The sequence below is a fragment of the Caloenas nicobarica genome, chromosome 29, assembly GCF_036013445.1.
Source record: "Caloenas nicobarica isolate bCalNic1 chromosome 29, bCalNic1.hap1, whole genome shotgun sequence".
In the NCBI taxonomy this organism is placed as follows: Eukaryota; Metazoa; Chordata; class Aves; order Columbiformes; family Columbidae; genus Caloenas; species Caloenas nicobarica.
Window position 1 is genome coordinate 2,789,157 of NC_088273.1, and position 25,638 is coordinate 2,814,794.

At 57.6% G+C, this 25,638-nt stretch overlaps 1 pseudogene; it reads right to left on the reverse strand.

Annotated features, from left to right (window-relative positions):
• Nucleotides 1-9,919: 9,919 nt before the first annotated feature.
• On the reverse strand, nucleotides 9,920-25,053 carry LOC135999572 (scavenger receptor cysteine-rich type 1 protein M130-like; annotated as a pseudogene).
• Between the last annotated feature and the right edge of the window lie 585 nt (nucleotides 25,054-25,638).

A 25,638-nucleotide genomic window follows, 5' to 3' on the forward strand; every position in this document is an offset into this window, starting at 1 on the left:
TAAAAGACTCTTGATGGTGACTTTGATGTCTGGCTGATGTGCAGACTCCGTACATGGATGCTGACACCTCTTGAGCAACCTTCTCTAAAAGGATGAACGAGTTGGGCATGAGGAGAGCAAAAAAGAGGAGACCCTGGGTTGGGGCAAATGAAAAGGGATGCAAAAGTTGTGGTCCGGCATGCTTCGGGTACTTGTAAAGCAGCCCTGCACCTCCTGTGAATTAGTTCTGTGGTCAGGGAGAACTTGAGAGCTCTCCCTAAACTGAAAATACAAAGGGGAAGGAAGGACAGCATCATCCAGGCTCAAAGGGAGCTTGGGAGGTGTCTTGACCAACCTCCTGCGCAAAGGAGGGTCAGACCAGATGACTCAGGGCTTTATCCAAACACATCTTGGACACTTTCTGGGACAGAGTGAGTGCACATGCCTGGGAAACAGCTTCCAGTGCTTGACTGTCCTCATGACTGCAAAGTTTCTCCCTTCCTATAGCACCTTTCCAAGTCCAACCATCCAGATTGCTTTTTACTCATCGACTTACACACTGACACAGACCATAATATCCTAACTTGGACACTCTAATATTGCAGGGGATGATGATGAATGTCTTCCTGACTTCCAGGTAACAGACCATCAGTGTTCTCCCCGCAACCAACAATCCTGTCCTTTCCTCACAGAAAGCAAAGAGGGCGGACAGGCACAATGGACCCTGGGTAAACCCCATCACCTTCTCTTTCAGACACCCAGAAATGGGGTCCCAGTGGACATGCTCTGGGGCACAGCCTTGAGTTCCCCTGCTCACTCATTGGCCATTTTTGAAAAGTGCACACACTGCGTGAGAGGTGCCAGTGGTCAGGGAGTCCCCCTAGTTTCCATGAGCTTTCAGAGATGGTGGAGAGTGGCCTCCCTGTGACATCGTCCTGCTGTCTCAGCTCCTGGGGTGCTCCCCCTCCTGTCCCATAGACTGGTCAGGATTGTGTTAGTTCCAGTGACCCCTGACTTGATCCCCACCCACTGCTGGTTGTTTTCCTCCAGATTCCTACCTTGAGGCAGAGTGGCCTGGGAGAACATGCTGGTGAAGATGGAGGACAAGAGGACACAGAGACTCTCACCACTTTCTCTTATTAAATTCATCAGTGGCCACACAGTGTCTTTGTTTCTCCTTTAACTGTTCCTGAAGTAGGAACAGCTCATTATGTGGCTCTTGAATATCCTTACAGGTCTAGACTGAGTTTTGATCTGGACTGTTGCTGTGCTTGGAGGCTGCTGTCCTTCAAGACCAGATGAACTAACTTCTGCCACCCTGCCTTGGCAGTTTATTCCATCCGTGTCACAGCTCTGTCTGCAACACTGACAGCTCCAGCTCCCCCAGTCAGGTCCCTGGCTGAGGACATTGCCTCACATCTGGGCTGAACCACCCCAGCTGTGGCACCAGCCCAGCTCTGACCTGCCACAAGGAAACCTGGTACCAAGTGTGCAAGACTCCATGTGTGCAAAGGCTTTGCTTCAGAACAGAGACATGACATGGCCAGAAGATTGCTGAATGTCTTTCTAACCCAAGGACTACAAACACAAAATAAAATACCGAAACTCATTCAACTGGAGATATTCTTCTCTCTAGCTTGGAGAGTTTAGATCTTTGCTGTAACCTTCCTGGTGTCCTGTCTAATGATGGGACAACAGAAGATGATTCTCATGCCCAAATTCTAATATGAAAAATACTACTGCAGGAAGGAATTGTCTCTGTAGAGGTGAGAGAAGAAACAGCACTGATTACTTCACACTGTTTCATGGGACGTTCCCCTGGAGCCCCAGGAATACCAGAAGGGAGCCCAGAGGGGACAGAGAAAGTGCCACCTTGGGCTGCTCCTGTGCTGCTGAGCTGGGCTGGGCTCCTGGGACAGAGGGAGCTCATGGCAAGCGGCAGCGCTGCAGAGAGACAGCTCTGCCCAGGAGCAGCTCCTCTGCAAAGTGCAGCAGGGCTGAGGGCTCTGCCTGCAGCACCGAGGGGATGGAGCCAGGCAGAGAAAGTTTATAGACAATCTCTGGTGGGAGGACAGAGCACTCGCTCACTTGGAGAAAAATCTTCACAGCCCTTAGCATGGTAAGTCTCTGGCTCCAGGGCAATGCAGCTGCAGTTCCTGGAAAGATCTCCTAAGCTGGTACGTCTAACAGTTTATGAGACTTTTCAGGAGGAGTCTCTCAGTGTCTCTAATATTGAGGAGGACGTGCTTCAGAGCTTCCCTGCTGCACCATCAGGGGGACAGGACATGACGGCTGCCTTCTCCCAGGGATGGTTGTAGAGATGTGCATCTGGGTGAGCACCCAGGGGTGCCCAGGGCTGTCCTGCAGAGCAGGGTCCCTGCACCCCAGGGCTGTGCCGGGGCAGGGACTCTGCCGCCTGCCAGGGTCAGCGCTCAGCCTGCCCGGGGAGATCCCCACGGTGCTGTGGGGAGAAGCTGTTGGGGCAACGAGCAATATCTGATAGGGCAGGGTCCTGCTGTGGAGAGGGTGCTGTGTGGGTCAGGGCTGCTCACAGCTCTAGATCACCCCCAGCATTTTGGCAAGCAGATGCCTCAAGGACAAGACCAATGCAAGGATTACCAGAAAGATGAGGAGCTTTCCTGCACCTGTCTTTTTAGTTTCCTATCGCAAGGGGTGGGGGGGTGCAGGAAAGGATAAAATGAAAATGAGCCCTCATGCTTAAAAAAGTCACTGAGATTCCTGAACTGCAGTTTCGAGTGATCAGTACATCTGCCAGAAGCCTCATAACATCCCTTCACCACCCCTCTGCCTCTGGACAGCACCTGCATCACCTTTGCTGGACCCATCAGCTTCAATCTGACCTGTCCTGTTTCCCAACCTGCAAACAGGAAGATACCCCCAGGCAGTGCCCTGCAAACAGGCAGGTTTCTGTAGGGCCAGGGTGAGGGCGCAGAGGGTGGGATGGGGTCTGTGAGCACTGACAGGGAAAAGACATGGACAGGGAAACACCTCCCAGGGGGAGAATCTCCAAGCAGCAGGGAAATGATCAGAAATGAGAGGAAACTAATCCCAGAATTGTTATGGGAGGGAGAACAGAGAAAACTCTGTATGATCCCCTGCAGTGCAGATCCCTCCTGTGAGCAGCCCCCTCGCCTCGTCTCCCACCCAGCAAAGCCTCTGCCCTCAGGGCCGGGGGCTCCAAGGCATGAAGCAGCTCCTGTGCAGCCAGAGCTCCAGTTCCCTCTGCAGAGCACAGGGGCTGAGAGCAGCTGCCCGGCAATGCTGGTGTGTGGGAGGTGGCTGCACAGCTGGGGAAGGGTGACGCTGTCTGAGTGCCCGGCTGCCTCTGCCCTGGCCTCTCTCACACCCACCCTCACCGCAGTTTCCTTCTTGCTCCACTGCTCTGGGTCACTGTTGGTGTGATCTGGTTCTTGCTGTCAGGCTCTCTGGGGATGGGAGTTTCAGCTGCAGAGTCACAGCCTGATCTTGTGGGTCCTTTCCTGCAGCTGTGTCCATGGGAACACGTGTCCCAGCTTTCCTCTGACATGTGGGGTGTGGGCAATGCAGTCTGTGGGGCTGGGGAATGAGCTGAGTCTCCCTTAATAAAATGCCATTATTAGGACATTTGCTGTCTCCTTGAGGTTTCCTTCGAAGCTGTGAGCTCCCCACCAGGATACAAACCTGTGCTATAACACCTTAGTGTTATCTTAAGCCCCATGGAGAAACACAGAGATGCTACAACAGCGAAAATGCCGTTGGGTTTGTGAAATGAGCCATGTGTGTCCTGGGCTAAACGTGGGGTGCTGAGACCTTAGGAAAGGGTGAGACATGTCGTTGTCTGATGTGGATCCCTCTGCTCTCAGCAGTGCCTGGTGGCTTTTCAGGGTAACATGGCAGTGTGATCAGCCTCCATCTCAGAAAGGTGCCAGCCCAGGGCAGCTGGAGCAAGACAGAGGGACAGAGCAGGTCCCCTTAATCTGCACTGACCCACAGACATGGAGCAGAAATGCTGAGGGTTTCTGAGACAGAAGAACATTCTCCAGGGCAATTGCAGGAAGCTGTAAAAACCCCAAAATCTCAAACTGCCTTGTGTAATTCTGGTTCCTTATCACTGGGAGAGCAGATGCTGACAGGCCCTTCTGCAGCAGGAACGGGTCCATCTGACACAGCTGAACCGCAGGTCTGGCCCCTGCCCCCGTTCCCATGACCCCTGCTGCAGAGCAGGGCTGACTCCTGGGCAGCCAGCGGGCACAGATCCTGCTCCTCACGGCACCTCCAGCCAGCACCACCCAGGGCTCAGCCATGGAGCTGAAGGAAGGTCTGGAAAAGGACAAGGGGGTGTGGAGCAGGGGGAGGGTGCATAAGCAATGGCTTTGATTTTGCTCAGAGAAGTCTCCCCTAACTTGTCATTGTCTTTTACTCCTGTGACAGTACTCCATACCCATCGGAAGCAAATGTCCAACAGCAGCTCCATCACCCAGTTCCTCCTCCTGCCCTTCGCAGACACACGGGAGCTGCAGCTCTTGCACTTCTGGCTCTTCCTGGGCATCTACCTGGCTGCCCTCCTGGGCAACGGCCTCATCATCACCACCATAGCCTGTGACCAGCACCTCCACACCCCCATGTACTTCTTCCTCCTCAACCTCTCCGTCCTCGACCTGGGCTCCATCTCCACCACTCTCCCCAAATCCATGGCCAACTCCCTCTGGAACACCAGGGCCATCTCCTTTTTGGGATGTGCTGCACAGCTCTTTATGTTTCTCTTTTTCATTTCAGCAGAGTATTATCTCCTCACCATCATGTCCTACGACCGCTTTGTTGCCATCTGCAAACCCCTGCACTACGGGACCCTCCTGGGCAGCAGAGCTTGTGTCCACATGGCAGCAGCCGCCTGGGCCACTGGGTTTCTCAATGCTCTGCTGCAGACGGCCAATACATTTTCACTGCCACTGTGCAAGGGCAATGCACGAGACAAGCAATCGGGCCCAATCAGCATGATTTATGAAAGGCAAGTCCCACTTGACCAACCTGATCTCCTTCTATGTCAAGGTGACCGGCTTAGCAGATGAGGGAAAGTCTGTCGTGGGGGAGTGAATCCGCCACACAGGCTGTGGATGTTGTGTACTTAGACTTCAGTAGAGCCCTTGACACCGAATCCCACAGCATTCTCCTGGAGAAGCTGCAGCTCATGGCCTGGATGGTGTATCTGTGATGGATAAAGAACTGGCTGGAGGACCGGGCCAAAGAGTTGTGGTGAACGGAGCCAATCCAGTTGGTGGCCGGTCACGAGTGGTGTTCCCCAGGGCTCAGTATTGGGGCCAGTTCTGTATAATCTCTTTATCGATGATCTGGATGAGGGGATCAAGTGCACCCTCCGTAAGTTTGGAGATGACACCAAATTGGGAGGGAGTGTTGACCTGCTGGAGGGTAGGAAGGCTCTACAGCGGGATCTGGACCAGATAAAATGATGGGCTGAGTGTAGTTGTTTGAGGTTTAACAAGCCCAAGTGCCAGGTCCTGCACTTGGGTCTCAAGAACCCCAGGCAGCGCTACAGGCTGAAGGGAAGTGTGGCTGGAAAGCTGCCTGTCAGAGAGGGATCGGGGGTGTTGATTCACAGCAGCTGAATATGAGCCAGCATGTGCCTGGGTGGACAAAATGCCACCAGCATCCTGGCATGCACCAAGAGTAGCGCAGCCAGCAGGACCAGGGTAGTTATCATCCACTTGTAGCTGGCGCTTGTGAGGCCCCCACCTTGAATCCTGAGTTCAGATTTGGGTCCCTCACTATAGGAAAGACCTTGAGGTGCTGGAGCAAGTTCAGAGAAGGGCAATGGAGCTGGTGAAGGGGCTGGAGGAAAAGTCTGATGAGGAGCAGCTGAGGGAACTGGGACTGTTTAGTCTGAAGAAAAGAAAGCAGAGGGGAGGCCTTCTCACTCTCTACAACTGCCTGGAAGGAGATTGGAGTATGGAGAGTGTTGGTCTCTCCATGTCTGTCCTGTACTGAGGACCCCAGAGCTGGATGCAGGACTCCAAGTGGGGCCTCACCGGAGTGGGGCAGAATCCCCTCCCTTAACTTGCTCGTCATGCTCCTTTGGATGCAGCCCAGGATATGTTTGGCCATCTGGGCTGCAAGCGCACATTCCCAGCTCCTGTCCAGTCTTTCACCCACCAGGATCCCCAAGTCCTTCTCATCAGGGCTGCTCTCCATCCCTTCATCCTCCAGCCTGTAATCATAGCAAGGAGGTTGCCCCAACCCAGGTGCAGGACCTTGTGTACGGCCTTGTTGAACCTCAGGAGATTCAAATGGGTCCACTTCTCGAGCTTATCCAGGTCCCTCTGGGTGGCCTTCTGTCCCAGAGGCATATCAGCAGCACCACTCAGTTTGGTGTCATCCGCAAACTTGCTGAGGGTGCACTTGATCCCACTATGTCATTGATGAAGATATTAAACAGTACTGATCCCGGTATGGACCCCTGAGGGACACCACTTGTCACCAGTGTCCATCGTGCCATTGATCACTGCTTTTTGGGTGTGAACATTGAGACAGTACCTCACCCACGGAACAGTCCAGCCATCAAATCCATATCTCTCCAATTCAGAGAGAAGGATGTTGTGAGGGACCATGTCAAAGTCCAGGTAGATGACATCCATAGCCCTTCCTTTGTCCGCTGATGTAGTTACTCCATCGTAGAAGTCCACTAGGTTAGTCAGGCAGGACTTGCCCTTGGTGAAGCCATTCTGGCTGTCTCAAATCACCTCCCTGTCCTCCTTGTGCCTTAGCACAGCTTCTGGGAGGATCTGTTCCATGATCTTCCCAGGCAAAGGTAACAGATTGACAGGTCAGTACTTTTCAGGGTCCTCCTTTCTACAGCAGAGGAGAGAAACACTGCCACACAGCGCAGCTTGGAATGTGGAAACTGGACATGAGAAGGAAGAAATGTCACTCAAAGGGTAGTGCTGTGGTAGAATAAATCATTCAGAAGGAGCATGAGTTCAGTCAACGACCTTGTGTTCCAAGGAACAGAGCATGGGAGTGGAGACACATCGGTCAATGTATGGAAATACCAGGGTGAGAGCAAGGAGAGGAAGCGAGATGGGTGTCTGCAGCCTGCAGGGAAAGAGAAGCAGCTGTGGGACAGTGTAGGACAACCTGTGGTGGAGATGGCAAAGGGCACTGGCAAGGCTGGATGTAACCAAGAGAACCCAAGTCTTTGTCCCCTTGGCTATGGCAATCATCATGTTGTCCTCAGGCACTGGGGCACCTCATGGCCTCCTTGCACACCCCCAGGAAGGCTGGGAACTGTCACACCATTGTCCTTCACTCAGCATCACACAGCCCACATCCCCCTGCCCCAGGAAGAGCCCTGAGCAAGGGGTGAGGGACAGGATCTGCCTTCCCAGGGGCTGGGGGTCAGGCCTTGGCCCCTCTGCTTCATCCAACAAAACCAGGCTTTTCTCAGCACCTCAGCTGCCTGCACATGACCCTTTGTTTATCTGCCATCATGGCCTCCAATTCTCTGCTCTAACGAGTCCCTGGGGAGGCATTGCTGGTACTTGTCCTCGGTGGAACTCATTAATACTTCAAGGTACTTAGTACTTATTTCTTCTGACTTTGACTTCTGGAAAGGTTTCTGCAATCTTTTCTCAGCACCTGAGGTTCAAGGACTCAGCACCAAATGCACCATGGGGTTCATTACATTGAAGAAAGCTCTAGGAAACCATGTCTTTTATTGTAATTGTCTTCTAGTATTGTACAGTTAATTGGAGGGGTTGCCTATTGTAGTTTCGGAGAGTGATTTCAAAAACCTTCTAATAAAAATTACTATTTTTTTTTTGTCAAAGGGTATAGTTTATTTTTTTTCAGTGTGGAGAAGAGGTGATTGCAGCATTATCTGATATTGATCCAGGGTCTCTCCTAAGGAGGTCTGGACTGGTTGGAGAAGCTGTCCCTTGAGGCCTGACACTGTGTGGACAACCTTGCTCCTCACCTCCCCAACGCCATCATTTCTCTCATTGGCCACCTGGGACTTGCATCCCTTTTCCTTACACCAGACTTCTCCACTGCAGGCTGCAGCTGGATGTTCGGGGCAGAGCTGAAGTAGCTCAGCTGGGAGAGCATCAGAGTGAAGATCTAAAGGCCCCTGGTTCATCCCTGGGCTTTGCAATGATTTTCTCCCTCTGACATTTGCGGAGCCCATCTGCCTTCTTCCATCCTGCCCTGGCCCTCCTTGCGCCTCCAGCTCTTGCCACAGCACTGCCCATGCCCTGTAGCTGCAGATCTGTGGGTCAGAAGGAGCCTTCTTCTTGCACCACGAGTTCCCGCCTCTCCCTGGGCAGGAATCTCTATTCAGTTCTTTTTTGGGGTGGTGTCAGCTGTCCCTCCTTCTAATCAGCAATCAGGATCTCTCTTCTGTGAGGCCTCTGCAAAGACCCTGTCTCTCTCCTCTTTGTCATTCTCGATGGTGCACAGACTGCTCCCCTCATACACCTCCTTCCCTGGACCTCAGTTCCCAAACCGGAGCATCCTGACCACCGTCCCACCCAGTCCCAGGGCTGGGCACTCTCCTGAGCTGAGGTGTGAGTGGCAGCATCCTCTGTCTGGAGGTTTGTCACAGCTGGGCCTCTGATGTGCCAAGGACAGCTGGCAAAGCCGTGCTGAGCTTCGTCCCCTGGGGAGCGTGGGCACCGGTGTTGTTCAGTCACACGCTGTCCTGAGCAGAGTTTTGTGCCTCCCCGCTTTGCCCTCCTGCTGCAATGTTTGATGAATCACAGACACGCTCCTCTCTGGGCATCAGCAGAGAGATACAAGCACAGGGGAATCTGTCTGAGGCCCCACATGAACATCCCTCTGCATCAGTTCCTCCCTGCTGCCAGGGCACAGGTCAGGACAGAAATACCAGCAGTGGCTCCCCTGGGGTCTAGCTTGGAAGTCACCAGCCGTCACACTGGGACTCCCAAACAGCCCCAGCTCTACCACTGAATGTCATTCTTACTTTTACTTGCATTTCCTGAGCATTGCACAAGCTGCTGTGCTCTCCATCCTCTCAGCCCAGAGCCAGGGCTCACAGCACAAGTGTCTCAACTGTCCCCCGTTTCCATACCCAAATATTCCAGGGAAGTTGGGTTTTGTTGTGACTGAGAACAACTGAGAGGAGAGGGACAGACTTTATGTCCAAGCAAAGTTACTGTCTTTTCAGCTTTGAGAATGAGCTTGAAAATGTTTGGCTGCCGGGGTAGTGCCTGCATGACTGTCACTGCTCCAAAAGAGTCCTTCTAGGTTGTTGCTGAGCAAGAACAGGAGAGTCATTGATGAGGACGGGCTTCGGGGACCCATGTGCCTCCTGACCATTGCGGGAGGAGATCTGTGGGCCATCATCACCTCTGGGGCCATCTGGAGTTTATAGGGCACCTTGACCACCTTAGGGTTCACTTCTGTGGGGTCACAGCCCAGGACTTACCCTGATTGGCAGCTCTGTCATGGCCTCTGCGCTGTGGGACCAGCCTGGCCCAGGCAGGGCCTGGGGGAAAGAGCAGCTGGGAGATCTTGGGGTGAAGAAATGGGCACTGGGGTGCATCATGGCACCTATTAGAGAGCCATTTTGACTAGAAACTGCCTGTGACAAAGCGGGATGGGAACGTCTCTGTCAGCAGGATTATTCCACAGCGACCACGGGCTCTAGCAGCCCCACAACCTGACCCCAAACCTGTTGTCCCTGAGACAAACCCCTTCCCCACCGCCATGTCTTTGTTCTCTGCTGCCCCTGATCAAACTCAGGAAGATTTCCTGATGCCTGGGCAGACACAAACCAGATCCCGGCTAAAGTCCACTGAGACTTTTAATGAGAACAAATATGATGCACAGTGTAAAAACAGGGAAAAAATGGAGGAAACTCTGGGCTGTTTCTGCTGCCCATGGGCAAAGGGAGACAGTTCCCCGGTGCTCACGGCTCTCCCAGCTGCACAGACCTCTCCTCCCTCCCGGCTGCACCCACCTGCACAGCAGGGATGGGCTCTCCTGGCCGGGGGCTCAGGGATTGCTGTGCACCCAGCTCTGTCACAGCCTTTGTGTCCTCACAAGGATGTGCCAGAGAGATCTCTTCAGCATCATCATAGCCCATGCTCCCCGGGGACAGGGATGAGGTGTCTCCTTCAGCTCCAGGGACCCCGGCACTTCTCTGGGAGCACAGGCTGCCCCCTGCAAGCAGCAATGCAGGACATTGCAGTTCACCCCATGGGGTCTGTGCACCACCTTCCTCCCTGCTCCTCACCACATTCAGCTCCTTCTTCCACCCTTCAGTCCCTCCATGGGAAACTCCTGGGGCAGGATTCCCCTTCCCAAGAGGTTTAGGTCTCAGTACAGCAGCCACTAGGGTGTGAGCAGGGATGGCACCCCAGGAACCAGCAGCGCTGAATTTCCCTCTTACCTCTGGGTGCATCCCTGGGTCCTGCTCCCTCCTCTGGCACCCTGGGCGTTTCCCAAGCTCCCTGTCCAGGGCCATCGTCCTCCTCAGGGTGAGAAACCTCCCTGGCATCATCATAGCCCTCTGCTGGGTCATCCCCATGCAGAACAAGAACATCTGAAAAGAGAGGGGAGCTGGTGACAGTGAGAAGATATATCCTGCAGAGCAGAGGATGGGAGGCACTGGTGTTGGCAGCAGCACAGGAGACCCTCATGTCCTCCCCATCTGACAGTGACACTCAGTGACACCTCTGTCCATCATTTGTCTGCAGGCAGATCAGCCCCTTCCTGCTTCATTACCTGGTGCTGATCCCAGACCATCCTCCTCCTCACGGTACCCAGGGTAGGGCTGCAGCCGGGTCAGGGACTGCTCTGAAGAGGAGCCTGGAGAGATGCGCAGCGGGTGTTAAGGAGCGAGCCCACTGACCTGGTTCGTGGCCAGTGCTGCTGGGGAAGGGGGACCCACAGAGCTGGGGCTGCATGGGGAGGAGGGCTGGGAATTCACCCTGTTCCCCTGGGACAAGCTCTGTCTCAAAGGTGCTCCCAGAGCTGCCCCAGGACAGCTCATCCCTCACTGGTCAAGTGGGGTGCAGGGGCAGGAAGAGAGGGGCTGCCCAGCTGCCATCAGCAAAGCTGGTTGGGAGGCAGCTCCTCTCCCGGGCCCAGGACCTGGGTGCTCTCCCCACAGACCACACAGCCCCAGCACTGCAGCGACCACGGGCTGGGGGCTTCAGAGGGTCAGCCCTGGGGTGGGCCAGGGGAAAGGGTCCTGCAGATGTGCCCACACCCACCTGAGCGACCAAACCTCGCCTGCTTCTCCTGCACTGGGCTGTAACCGATCTCCTCATACACGGCCTCGGGGAAGAGCTCCTGGGCTGTCCTGGAGCCTGGGGACAGAGGCAGGGCTGGCACAGGGACAGGCAGAGGGGTGATTGGACCCCACTGTGCTCCCCAAGACCTGTTCCTTGGCCCAGCCCAGGACTGCTCCAACAGCACAGCCCCACTGTGCTGTCCAGGAACAGCTGCCACATCCCCAGTGAGGGCCACATCACTGTGGAGATGATGTGGGGCAGCATCACACCCTTGGAGACAGCGCCCAAGCCCCTCTGGCCCCTGGGTCATCCCCCCTTATCTGACCCCAGAGCAGCTCACATGTTTCCTCTCCACCTGGAGCTGACCCCTGTCTGCCCCATGAGTCCATAGTAGGGTTCCAGCCTTACCAAGGGCAGGCAGGGCTGGGCAGAGGGTCATCCTGGGGCCTGACACCGTGGAGATGGGCCCTGCTGCTCTGTGTTCCTCCTGTCTTCTTGTTTGCCCCAGGGCACCCTCCAGCACTACCCAGAGCATTGCCAGGCTTGGCCATCTCCACCAGGATAACATCTCCTCCATGATAACATCTCCCACAGGATAGCATCTCCCGCAGGATAATATCTCCCACAGGATAACATCTCCCAAAGGATAGCATTTCCCCCAGGATAACATGTTCCCTGGTCCTGCTCTGCCATTTCTCTCCTTGCCCCATCTCTTGCTCCCACCACCTCTGGGCTCTCTCCACCCCTTGCTGCTGGTGCCCTATGGCCAGACAGTCAATGAGGTGCGTGGAACAGGTGGCAGCACACAGTCTCATCCCCTCAGCTCTGCTTGTGCCCCTTACTGACCCCCCGCAGCACCCACAGCCCTTCCAGGAGGCATCACTGGGACCTCTGTGGAAGGACCCACCTCTGCGCCCAGCCCTGGCTCTGAGCACTTGCCCGGCCAGCAGGGCCAGGAGCAGGCAGAGAAGGGCCCCCAGGATGATGCAGATGATGACGGGCACTGAGATCCTCCCATTGACAGCCGGACGGCCCCGGGTGGGATCTGCATGGGCAAGAACATGGAAGAACAGCACCAGCCTTGGGAGAGGTGGAGGCAGCACCAGTCCTGACCCCCATCACACAAGGCAGCAGGCAGTGGAAGGCCCCGGGGGAGAGTGATGGAGAAGCTTCCACCCTGCTGAGTGAATTACAGCCCTCCTCAACCCCCACACAAACACCCCAGTGCCTCCTCCTGGGAGTTTCACACTCCAGCAAGGAGCCCCTTCCACCCAACTGTAGGTCAGAGTCTGGCCCTGGATACCCAGCCCTGGGGGGAGGACAAGTTACCTGCTTGGGGTGGGGATGCTGCTGTCCTGGGCGCAGCTGCAGAGGAGGAAAAGGAGAGCTGGGCTGAGAGGGTGGGAGTGCACGTACCAGGGAGCCTCCCCTCCACACACCCGTGTGTCTGTAGGTGTTCCTGACACATCCCAGCCAAATTGCCCCTCCTGTAGTGCTAGAAAGGGACCCAGGACAGGGCCCGTGGCCTCTGCTCTGGGTGGCAGGCAGGGTGGCACAGTCAGCCCAGGGGATGGCCCTGGAGCTGCAGGGCCCCACGGGCAGTGGCGCAAGGACATCCAGTTCCACCGAGGCTGCTCCCTGCGTGGCACCAGGCTGCTGCACCCCACAGGAACATTCCTGCTCTCGGGAGCTCAGGGGCTGTGCCAGGACCAAGCGGGTGAAAGGCCTTCCCCAGCTCCCTGCCAATACCCGAGCAAGGGGTCCCAGCCCCAGCTCACCCGAGCAGCGCACGGCAGCATCTTCCTTATGCCGGCAAGCACGTCCGTCCCCAGGCCGGGCCCAGCAGTCCTGCAGAGACGACTCCGTCCCCCGGCACTCCACCCGCTCCAGCCAGATGGGGCCTTGCCCCACCCCAAAAGCAGCCTCACGCAGGGCAGACACCGCGGGGCCACAGCCCAGCTGCCTGCACGCCACCTGGGCATCCCGCATGTCCCAGGAGTCATCGCACACTGTCCCCCAGGAGCCGTGATGCCAGAGCTCCACTCTGCCCGAGCACCCGTCCTCGCCTCCCACGGCACGGATCTTCTCCCTGTCTGGAGAAGGCAAAGAGCTGCCATGGCACTCAGACAGCAGAGCCCTGCCAGGCAAGAGGAGCACACAGAGGAGCAGCTCCCTACCTGTGCAGCTGGTGGAGTTGGGGCACGGGGCCAAAGGCTCTGGGGGCATTTCTGGGCCTCTCCCTGAAGAAGGAAACACTGTGGTGAAGGGGCTGGCTCGGGGGATTGTGCAGAAGAGAGCAGGGCTGAGCTCTGCTCGTGCCTGTGTGTGCCATCTTGGTCACAGAGCAGCAGGGGGTGTCCATGGAGGGGAGGCTCCTCTGAACCCCATCTGGTCTCTGCTGAGACCTCACTTGCAGATGTCACTGCCTCCCCCAGGCACTGCTGGGTGGCAAGTGCTGCTGGACATGTGGGGCTCTGAGAGCTGTGGTCACGTTTGTGCCACCAGCAGCAGAAGAGTCTGACATGGAAATGAAAACCCCTCCAAGCTCTTTCTCTGCATTTGGCTGTGCCCAGAGGGGAGCAGAAGCTGGGGTGACACCGATCCCCAGTGGCTCAGAATTACCATTGCAGGTGATGTAGGTCTCATCTCGCAGGTCATCGCATGACTGTGGGTCCCAGGGAGCAGAGGGACACTGCCAAAAAGAGATGTTTTTCTCCCCACACTGCACATAATCCAGCCAGGCAGGGCCAGACACCCTGCCATAGGGCAGGCCTGTTTCCAGGGATCCTCCATCCCCACAGCCCAGCTCCTTGCACGCCAGTGACACCGTGTCAGGAGTCATCGCGTTGGAGCAAACACTCCCCCACGTCCCGTTGTAGAAAACCTGCAGGCGCCCGGAGCAGCCGTCACTGTTCTCCAGTCTCAGGGCAACAAATTCTGGGAGGAAAGGCAGCAAGAGAAACAGGCTGGTCTGGGGCTGTGGGAGCCAGGACGCCTCTGCACTCCCCAGGCCCCCAGGCAGGCAGGACAGGGCAAGCAAGTCCCCCTTGCAGCCAGGGCAGAGAGAAGTCTCTGGTGGACACACAGCCCTGCTCTCCCCACTCAACCTGGGGGACAGCTGAGCTCCCCAGGGACCCCAGTGGGACTGAGGGCACCCGTGCATGGGTGTCCATAGGCCGGGCTCAGGCAGGGGCTCAGCCAGGGACAGCCTTGGCCATGCCCGGCTTTCCCTGCATCCCAGCCTCTCCAAGAGCCAGGATCCCAGCACATCTCCCAGCACAGACCTGAGCAGATGACGCCCGCGTCCTCTTTGTGCCCGCAGTCGTGCTGCCCCCAGGGCCTGGCAGCGCAGTCCCAGAGAGCAGCTTCAGACCCAGAGCAGTTCACACCGTCCAGCCAGATGTGCCCGGAGCCTTCCCCAAACCGAGCGGAGCCGGCCGCCTCCACCGGCCCTCCGCAGCCCAGCTGGTGGCAAACGACGGCGGCATCAGACAGGTCCCAGCCATCGTCACAGACGGTCCCCCAGCTGCCCTGGTAGTAGATCTCCACTCTCCCTGCGCAGCGCCCGGACCCGTTCACCAGCCGGACCCGCCGGCTCCCTGCAGTGGGGAGAAACCCCAGGTGATGTCAGGGGGTGGCTGCCCCCCACCCCTTCGTCTGGGGGCTCGTGCAGCACCGCTCACCCCAGCAAATGACTCCCACGTCCTCCACAACCCCTCCCAACAGGGCTCTCCCGGGCAGGGAGGTGTTGCAGAGGGTCAGGCTGGCCTCGTGCCCTGCGCACCGGACCCCTCGCAGCCCCACGGGGCCCATCCCTCACTCAGGCTTTGGGGGGTTGTAGGCTTTTTCTGCCTCTCCACACCGCAGCTGCCGGCACACCACGCTGGCCTCCTGCACGTCCCACTGGTCGTCCAGGACTCTGCCCCACGTCCCACGCTGGAAGATCTCCACTCGCCCGTCGCACCGGCTCCCTCCGCCCACCAGCCGCAGGGACGCAGAGTCGGCTGGGCCTGGGGACAGCAGAGGAGCCACAGCCATCAGCGGCACCGGGCAGCACGGCAGCCTCCAGGGAGGAGGGCAAGGGGGGATTGTCCGACCAGGCAGGACAAGATTGAGCCCTGTGCTGACGAGAAGCCAGGGCAAAGCCCAGGCCCTCTCTGCAGCTCACAGCCAGGCCTGCTGCTGCTGGGTGGTGGGATGAGGCTCTGCAGGGCTCTCTGTGGGGATGGGATGTGGCTGTCTGCAGCCACAGGGATGGCGCAGAGCCCCACCAACCTGTCCTGGGCTCATCCTATGGAACACAGGCCTGGCAGTGGTGCTGGGGCCTGAGGCGCTGCCCTGGGGCCAGGTGTCTGCCTCTGTTCAGACCTCAGCTCTCCCAGAGCAGAGCGGTCAGTCTGAGCAGGGAAAGCCCCCCAGGGATCCTCCAGGGAGAAATTCAGCCTGGCGCTGCCATGGGACCCAGCTTTGGGTGGCCATGTCTCCCACAAAAGGAAATGGAACTAATGCACCATTTTCCCAGCACTCACCTGAGCAAATGACAGCAGCGTTGTTCCCGTGGGAGCATGGGGAGGCCCCCAGGGTGGTCACTGGGCACTGTCCCAGGTGGGCTTCAGTCCCGTCACAGTGGAACGAGTCTCTCCAGACAGGGCCGGTTTCTCTCCCAAAATACTCTGCTCCAGGAATGGACTCAGCAAACCCACAGTGGAGTTGATGACACAGAACTTGGGCATCTGAGAGATCCCAGCGGGAGGCACAGAGGGTCCCCCAGGTCCCCAGCACCTGGACCTCCACCCTCCCCTCACAGGCTGTGCTGCCGTTCACCAGCCTGAACGCTGTGTACTCTGGGGACAGAGGAGGAGAGAGGGTGGGTTGGTGCTTTTGTAGCCTCGGTAGCCAGTGGACAGTCCAAAGGGACAGATGCCTTTCTTCTTGTGCATGGTTTTCATGCTGCAGACAGTACAATGATCCCTTCTGTCCTACACCCACCCAGCCTGGTTCTTCCTGTGTTCCCAGACCCCTGGCACAGCCCCAGTGTTCAACACTGGGGGGACAGCAGGATGACCATGAGCCAGCACTGTGCCCTTGTGGCCAAGAAGGCCAATGGCATCCTGGGGTGTATTAGAAGGGGGGTGGTTAGTAGGTCAGAGAGGTTCTCCTTCCCCTCTACTCTGCCCTGGTGAGACCTCATCTGGAATATTGTGTCCAGTTCTGGGCCTCTCAGTTCAAGAAGGACAGGGAACTGCTGGAGAGAGTCCAGCGCAGGGCCACAAAGATGATGAAGGGAGTGGAGCATCTCCCTTATGAGGAAAGGCTGAGGGAGCTGGGTCTCTTTAGCTTGGAGAAGAGGAGACTGAGGGGTGACCTCATCAATGTTTATAAATATATAAAGGGTGGGTGCCACGAGGATGGAGCCAGGCTCTTCTCGGTGACAACCAACAGTAAGACAAGGGGTAATGGGTTCAAGCTGGAACACAAGAAGTTCCACTTAAATTTGAGAAGAAACTTCTTCTCAGTGAGGGTGATGGAACACTGGAACAGGCTGCCCAGGGAGGTTATGGATTCTCCTTCTCTGGAGACATTCAAAACCCGCCTGGACGCCTTCCTGTGTAACCTCACCTGGGTGTTCCTGTCCTGGCAGGGGGATTGGAGTAGATGATCTTTCGAGGTCCCATCCAAACCCTAACATTCTATGATTCTGCGATTCTGTGAACACCCCACCCCGAGTCCTTACGTGTGCAGCTGACAGCAGCGCTGTTCATCTGAGTGCAGGCCTGGTCCCGGGAGGACCCCGTGGGGCAGGAGGACAGGATGGACTCATTCCCCACACACTGCAGCTCTCCATCCCACACGTGACCAACCCCTTCTCCAAAGTGACCTCCTCCAGACACAGGCAGGGCCACGCCGCACTGCAGCTCCCTGCAGAGCACCTCAGCAGCTTTGGGGCCAAAGTGGGAATCACAAACAGTTTTCCACTGGTCCCCATCACGGATCTCCACACGTCCTGAGCAGCGGCTCTTCCCTCCCACCAGACGGAAAAATCCTGGAAAAAAAACACCAAACAACCTGGGAGTTCCCAAAGCCCTCTGGCACTTACATGCCCACGTCCCACATCACCTCCAAGCAAGCCGTGGCCAAAGTGCCCATTGCACATCCCAGAGGAAGCTGTTGGGGAACGGCTGGTGCCAGAAACTCATCCAAGACTCCTCCTCCCCTTGTCTACACCACCAGAGCACCCGAGGTGTGTGTCTGCCACACACTCACAGCCACAGGTGCTGCTCACACAAAGGGCTTCCACAAAAGCTCCTCTGTGCTGCCTGGCACGGTCCCCCCAGCACCGCAGCCCTGTGAGCAGTTGGGGTCCAGGAGAACTGGCCCAGATGATGACAGAGATGCAGCTGCTCAGCCCCTGCAGAGCTTGGGCCAGGCAGAACCATCATCATCTGGGTGCAACCAGAAGCTCACTCTGATCCCAGGAGTGTTCCTGGGTGTTGGGAGGTTCCTTTTAGGTGGGAGGTGTCCCAGTAGGCAGAAATGGAGCTGTTGTTATCATGGCTGGCGCTCTCCAGAGCCCTCCCCTGCCTGCTCAAGGGGGATGTTCTCATCCAGGGACACTGTGCTCTGCCCAGGGGTGCACAGGTCCCAGGCCAATGGCCAGGCAGGGGGCAGGAGACCCGCATGTCCCCCTGGCCTCACGCTGCCTCAGAGGGTGACAGCAGCACGGACGAGAGTCAGTAAGTGCTGGCAAAGACCCTGTTTCATGGGTTAGTGTGGGGAGCTGTGGGCAGGCAGGAGGGGCTGGGCAGCTGGTCAGCGCTGCCTGCATGGGGTCCTGTCCCCACAGGGATGTTACAGCTTTCCCCAGGGACCAGTTACACCAGCAATGACAGTACCAGCTCAGCAGCATGATTGGCGACACTGGACCCAGATCTACCATGTTTGTTTTTTTCCTGAGAGCACCAACATGTCAATTCTTGCATCCAAGCCCCGAAGTTAGGTATTAGGCTGACCCCTTACCTGAACATGTCACTCCAGCATCAAGAATGTGAATACAGTCATGTTCACCCCATCCTGCATGTTTGCAGTCAGACAGGGCAGATTCGGTGCCTTTACAGCCGACATCATCCATCCAAATGGGGCCAGATCCTTCCCCAAAGTGTCCGTACTGAGGAGCTCCAACAGCAGACCCACAGCCCAGCTGCTTACAAACCACTGCTGCATCGTTCATGTCCCAGTAGTTACCACACACAGTCCCCCACTGTTCATACTGTTTCACTTCCACTCTCCCAGCACAGCGCTTGCCGCCATCCACCAGCCTCACCTCCGCAGCACCTTCAAACACTGACACAGGACCTGTCAGATCAGCCTCCAGCCCCGGCACTGTGGGTGTCAGGGTGGGCGTCCCCTCCCCTCCAGACGGTCCCCAATATGTTGCCAGAGGTACCTTGTATCCCCATGGGCTGTGCAAGGTCGGGGCAACCAGCTCCAGCCCTGCTGGGAGTTTGTGACCCCAGAGCTTTCACCACGTCCTTCTACCATTACAGACCCTTCAAGCTGCCCCTGGCTCAGACCCACCTAGAGCACCCACTCCTCCCAGGCTAGCACCCTAGGAAGAGACCTGTACCCAGGGATTCCCAAGCACCTGCTGCTGTTTCTCCCAGGGTCCCCAGCTGCCATGGACCACAGTCCACCCTGGGCACCTCCCACATCATCATCTCAGGCCTTTGTGTATCCACTGTGGAGAAACATGTTGATCCCAGGGAGCCCTCCCAGCCCATGGCCCCTCTTTGTCCTTGGGCATCAGCCCAGCCCTGCCCTTCTCTATGATCCCCAGGGACGCCACATCTCAGACAGCCTGTGGGAACAGATGCCCCGGTTCCCTTGTCTCCACAATCACAAACTGTCCCCTCCTCAGGTTGGAGTTCACCCCAGGGTTCAACACCCCACCCCGAGTCCTTACGTGTGCAGCTGACAGCAGCGCTGTTCATCTGGGTGCAGGCCTGGTCCCTGGAGGACCCCGTGGGGCAGGAGGACAGGAGGGACTCATTCCCCACACACTGCAGCTCTCCATCCCACATGGGACCAACCCCTTCTCCAAATTGACCTCCTCCAGACACAGGCATGGCGACACCACACTGCAGCTCCCTGCAGAGCACCTCAGCAGCTTTGGGGCCAAAGTGGGAATCACAAACAGTTTTCCACTGGTCCCCATCACGGATCTCCACACGTCCTGAGCAGCGGCTCTTCCCTCCCACCAGACGGACAAATACTGGAAAAAAAACACCAAACAACCTGGGAGTTCCCAGAGCCCTCTGGCACTTACATGCCCACGTCCCACATCACCTCCAAGCAAGCCATGGCCAAAGTGCCCATTCCACATCCCAGAGGAAGCTGTTGGGGAAGGGCTGGTGCCAGAAACTCATCCAAGACTCCTCCTCCCCTTGTCTACACCACCAGAGCACCCGAGGTGTGTGTCTGCCACACACTCACAGCCACAGGTGCTGCTCACACAAAGGGATCCCACATAAGGTCCTCTGTGCTGCCCGGCACGGTCCCCCCAGCAGCGCAGCCCTGTGAGCAGTTGGGGTCCAGGAGAACTGGCCCAGATGATGACAGAGATGCAGCTGCTCAGCCCCTGCAGAGCTTGGGCCAGGCAGAACCATCATCATCTGGGTGCAACCAGAAGTTCACTCTGATCCCAGGAGTGTTCCTGGGTGTTGGGAGGTGCCTTTTAGGTGGGAGATGTCCCAGAGCACAGAAATGGAGCAGCTGTTATCATGGCTGGCGCTTTCCAGAGCCCTCCCCTGCCTGCTCCAGGGGGTTGTTCTCATCCAGGGACACCGTGCTCTGCCCAGGGGTGCGCAGGTCCCATGCCAATGGCCAGGCAGGGGACAGGAGACCCGCATGTCCCCCTGGCCTCACGCTGCCTCAGAGGATGACAGCAGCACAGGCAAGAGTCAGTAAGTGCCGGCAAAGACCCTGTTTCATGTGTCAGTGTGGGGAGCTGTGGGCAGGCAGGAGGGGTTGGGCAGCTGGTCAGCGCTGCCTGCATGGGGTCCTGTCCCCACAGGGCTGTCACAGCCCCAGGGATGTCCCAGGACCAGCCTGTGCATGCAGTGATGCAGAAGAAGCAGCCAGAGTCAAGCAGTTGCCAAGCTCCTTAAGCCTCACAGATCAGGACCACACAGCCAAGCCCTGGGGTTGGGTAGCGAGGGGCTGTGTGCTGCCTGCTCCTCTGCCCAGGGCCCAGCACTTGTGTTCTCCATGAGGAAAAGTTCCTGAAAACTACCCCCATCAAGATTCGCATGTCCTGAGGGAGAACATCCCAGCGTGACCAGCCATCTCATACTCTTCCTCCAAGGTGTGGGGTGCCGGCATGTCCCCCCGTGGTATTTCCAGCTCAGGGATCCTCAGCCTTGTTGGCTGGGATATGGCAGAATGAGTGGGGACCAACAGAGACCAGCAGACACTCCAGGGCAGGATGGAGGATTTGTGTGCAGGCCAAGACACCGAGATGGGGCTGAGAGACTGTGGCAGGGTTAGTTCACCCTGGGGTAGGTTCCTTCTGGACTTTCCCAGGGACTGGGAACATGAGCAATGACAGTCCCAGCTCAGCAGTTGGACCAGCATCACTGGCACTTTCTCTGGCTCATGCTTTTTATTCCCTGAGAGTACAGCCAGGTGCCTTCCCCCATCCCAGCCCCAAAGGTGAAGAACAGGCTGACCCCTTACCTGAACACGTCACTCCAGCGTCGTAAATGTGCTCACAGTAATGTTCACCCCATCTGGCATGTGTGCAGTCAGACAGGGCAGATTCAGTGCCATTACAGCTGACATCATCCATCCAAATGGGGCCAGATCCTTCCCCAAAGTGTCCGTACTGAGGAGCTCCAACAGCAGACCCACAGCCCAGCTGCTTACAAACCACTGCTGCATCGTTCATGCTCCAGTAGTGACCACACACAGTCCCCCACTGTTCATGCTGTTTCACCTCCACTCTCCCAGCACAGCGCCTGCCGCCATCCGCCAGCCTCACCTCCGCAGCACCTTCAAACACTGACACAGGACCAGTCAGATCAGCGTCAAGCCGCAGCACTGTGGCTGTCAGGGTGGGAGCCCCATCCCCTCCAGACTGTCCCCAATATCGTGCAGAAGTCCCTTGTATCCCCACGGGCTGTGCAATGCTGGAGAGAAGAGCTCCAGCCCTGCTGGGTCATTTATGGCCCCAACGTTTTCGGCACTTCCTTCTACCATAACAGACCCTTCAACCTGACCCTGGTGCAGACCCAACTAGTGCACCCACTCCTGCCAGGCCAGCACCCTGACAAGAGACCTGTCCCCAGGGATCCCCAAGCACCTGCTGCTGTTTCTCCCACGGTCCCCAGCTCCCCTGGACCACAGTCCGCCCTGAGCACCTCCCAGATCATCATCTCAGGTCTTTGAGTATCCGCGGTGGAGAAACATGTTGATCCCAGGGAGCCCTCCCAGCCCATGGCCCCTCTTTGTCCTTGGGCATCAGCCCAGCCCTGCCCTTCTCTATGATCCCCAGGAAGGTCACGCCTTTGTCAGCCTGTGGGAACAGATGCCCCAGTTCCCTTGTCTCCACAATCACAAACTGTCCCCTCCTCAGGCTGGAGCTCACCCCAGGGTTCAACACCCCACCCCGAGTCCTTACGTGTGCAGCTGACAGCAGCGCTGTTCATCTGGGTGCAGGCCTGGTCCCTGGAGGACCCCGTGGGGCAGGAGGACAGGAGGGACTCATTCCCCACACACTGCAGCTCTCCATCCCACATGGGACCAACCCCTTCTCCAAATTGACCTCCTCCAGACACAGGCATGGCCACGCCGCACTGCAGCTCCCTGCAGAGCACCTCAGCAGCTTTGGGGCCAAAGTGGGAATCACAAACAGTTTTCCACTGGTCCCCATCACGGATCTCCACACGTCCTGAGCAGCGGCTCTTCCCTTCCACCAGACGAACAAATCCTGGAAAAAAACCCACCAAACAACCTGGGAGTTCCCAGAACCTCTGGCAGTTATACGCCCACGTCCCACATCACCTCCAAGCAAGCCGTGGCCAAAGTGCCCATTCCACATCCCAGAGGAAGCTGTTGGGGAAGGGCTGGTGCCAGAAAGTCATCCAAGACTCCTCCTCCCCTTGTCTACACCACCAGAGCACCCGAGGTGTGTGTCTGCCACACACTCACAGCCACAGGTGCTGCTCACACAAAGGGATCCCACACAAGCTCCTCTGTGCTGCCCGGCACGGTCCCCCCAGCACCGCAGCCCTGTGAGCAGTTGGGGTCCAGGAGAACTGGCCCAGATGATGACAGAGATGCAGCTGCTCAGCCCCTGCAGAGCTTGGGCCAGGCAGGACCATCATCACCTGCGTGCAACCAGAAGCTCACTCTGATCCCAGGAGTGTTCCTGGGTGTTGGGAGGTTCCTTTTAAGTGGGAGGTGTCCCAGTGCACAGAAATGGAGCAGTTGTTATCATGGCTGGGGCTCTCCAGAGCCCTCCCCTGCCTGCTCCAGGGGGTTGTTCTCATCCAGGGACACTGTGCTCTGCCCAGGGGTGCACAGGTCCCAGGCCAATGGCCAGGCAGGGGGCAGGAGACCCGCATGTCCCCCTGGCCTCACGCTGCCTCAGAGGGTGACAGCAGCACGGACGAGAGTCAGTAAGTGCTGGCAAAGACCCTGTTTCATGGGTCAGTGCGGGGAGCTGTGGGCAGGCAGGAGGGGTTGGGCTGGGGTCAGTGCTGCCTGCATTGAGTCCTGTCCGCACAGGGCTGTCACAGCCCCAGGGATGTCCCAGGACCAGCCCGTGCATGCAGTGATGCAGAAAAAGCAGCCAGAGTCAAGTAGCTGCCAAGCTCCTAAAGCCTCACAGAGCAGGACCACACAGCCAAGCCCTGGGGTTGGGCAGCGAGGGGCCGTGTGCCGCCTGCTCCTCTGCCCAGGGCCCAGCGCTCGTGCTCTCTGAAAAGTCCCTCCAAGGCCATCGATGTACACATGTCCCTGAGGGGGAACAACCCAGCGTGATCAGGCCTGTCATGCTCTTCCTCCAAGGTGTGGGGTGCCGGCATGTTCCCTCTTGGTGTTTCCAGCTCAGGGATCCTCAGCCTTGTTGGCTGGGATCTCGCAGAATGAGTGGGGACTGACAGAGACCAGCAGACACTCCATGGCAGGATGGAGGATTCGTGTGCAGCCCAAGACACCAACTGAGGTGGGGCTGAGACACTGTGGCAGGGTTAGTTCACCCTGGGGTAGGTTCCTTCTGGACTTTCCCAGGGACTGGGAACATGAGCAATGACAGTCCCAGCTCAGCAGTTGGACCAGCATCACTGGCACATTCTCTGGCTCATGCTTTTTGTTCCCTGAGGGCACAGCTAGGTGCCTTCCCCCATCCCAGCCCCAAAGGTGAAGAACAGGCTGACCCCTTACCTGAACACGTCACTCCAGCATCAAAAGTGTGATCACAATGATGTTCGCCCCTCCCTGCATGTTTGCAGTCAGACAGGGCAAATTCGGTGCCATTACAGCCGACATCATCCATCCAAATGGGGCCAGATCCTGCCCCAAAGTATCCATACCGGTGAGCTCCAACAGCAGACCCACAGCCCAGCTGCTTACAAACCACTGCAGCGTCGTTTATACTCCAGTGGTAACCACACACAGTCCCCCACTGTCCCTGGTGTTTCACCTCCACTCTCCCAGCACAGCGCCTGCCACCATCCGCCAGCCTCACCTCCGCAGCACCTTCAAACACCAAAACGGGATGAGTCAGGAGAGCGTTGAGCCCCAGTGCTGCAGGTCTGGGGGAACCTCCTGCCCGCACTGAATCAGAGGTACCAGGGTGGGAGCGCCCTCCCCTCCAGGCTGTCCCCAGAGCAACGCGAGGGTCCCTTCTGTCCCCACAGCTGCGCAAGCCTGGGCGTGCCCACGTCCAGCACTGCTGGGTCATTCTCCATCCCACCACACAAGGCACCTCTTCCCGTCCCAAAGGCCACTTGCGCCCCACCCATGCCCACCCACATACTGCCCATCCCTGCACTAGGCACCTGCTGCCCCCAGACCAGCACCCTCTGAACAGCCTCGTGTACCCAGGGCTGCAGCTTCCCCTGCAAACCACCTGCCCCAGCACCATCCAAACCCGGCCCAGCCCCAGGGCTTTCCCTGTTCCCACTGAGACCATCCATATAATCTCACATCCCCTCCTCTCCTGGTGTCAGCCCAGCCCCTGCACTGGGCCAGGCCCTCCAGGAAGGACGTCTCCCTACTGCAGAAGTCCCCATCCTCTTCCCTCTGCGGGGCACAAACTGCTCTCGTGGGGTCAGGGCTCCCCTGGAACAAGGGGCGCTGAGCAGCACACAAACCCTCTGGGGCACCCCAGAGGTTGGCAGTGGCCTGGGGATCTCTGGGTGCTGCCATCACCAGTGAGGCCACCACTGGCTCCAGAGGAAGAGTGCTGGGAACAAGGGGGTCTAAAATGGCACCCCAGGACAGGGTATCTGTGAATCCAGGCAGGCACAGGCTGCCCTGAACTCTGGAGCCCTGGAAAAGGAGATACTCTCTCCCACCGAGACAGGCACAGGGAAGGGCACAGGCTCCATGGATCTGAGCACCTTCTGCCCCTTGTCTCAGCAGCACCTGCAAAGAAACCCCATTCCCAGACAGATCCCCCTGACCACACTGCTACCCGCTGGCCCTGGGTGGTGGGACAAGGGAGTCAGCACTTACCCCTGCACAGCTGTACCCAGAGGAGCAGCCACAGCGTCTGAGGGGACAGGAGTCCCTCTGTGCCCATCCTGAGCCTCCTGCCCTGATGGCGCATCCCTCTGTGCCGCACTCCCTGCCGCAGCTCCAGGGACTCGTGAGAACAATGATAACGGGAGGGCAATATATCTCTGCAGATGTTCCCCAGCTACAGGAGGAGCCAATCGAAGCAGCAGCACCTTTTTAGACATTATCGGGAGCTATCTCCCCTCCGACACAGCCCAGTCCTCCAATGAACTTCTCCAGCGCCATTCATGACCATATATGAGGGACGGCTCCGCTGCAGGTGTCACATCACTGTGCTGGTGGAACGTCACAGGACAGGGCTGGTTGTAGTGGGGCAAACAATTTTTTACTCCTTGAGCCCTGTGGTGGGGACCAGGAGCACCGAGCATGTCCTGTGACAGGCTATCCAAGAGCTCGAGGTAGAGAGCGTCCAAACACTCCTGTACTATAAGACCAAAGGGGCTGCGACTGCACCGAGGCTGTGTCAGGAAGGGAAGGAAACAGCCCCTGTGACAGACCCCACTGTGCTGGGAGCAGCAGCTGGGAAAGGGCCTTAGCCCAGGGCAGAGCCCCATCCCAGGAGCGCTGGCTCACCCACCGCTCCCTGGAG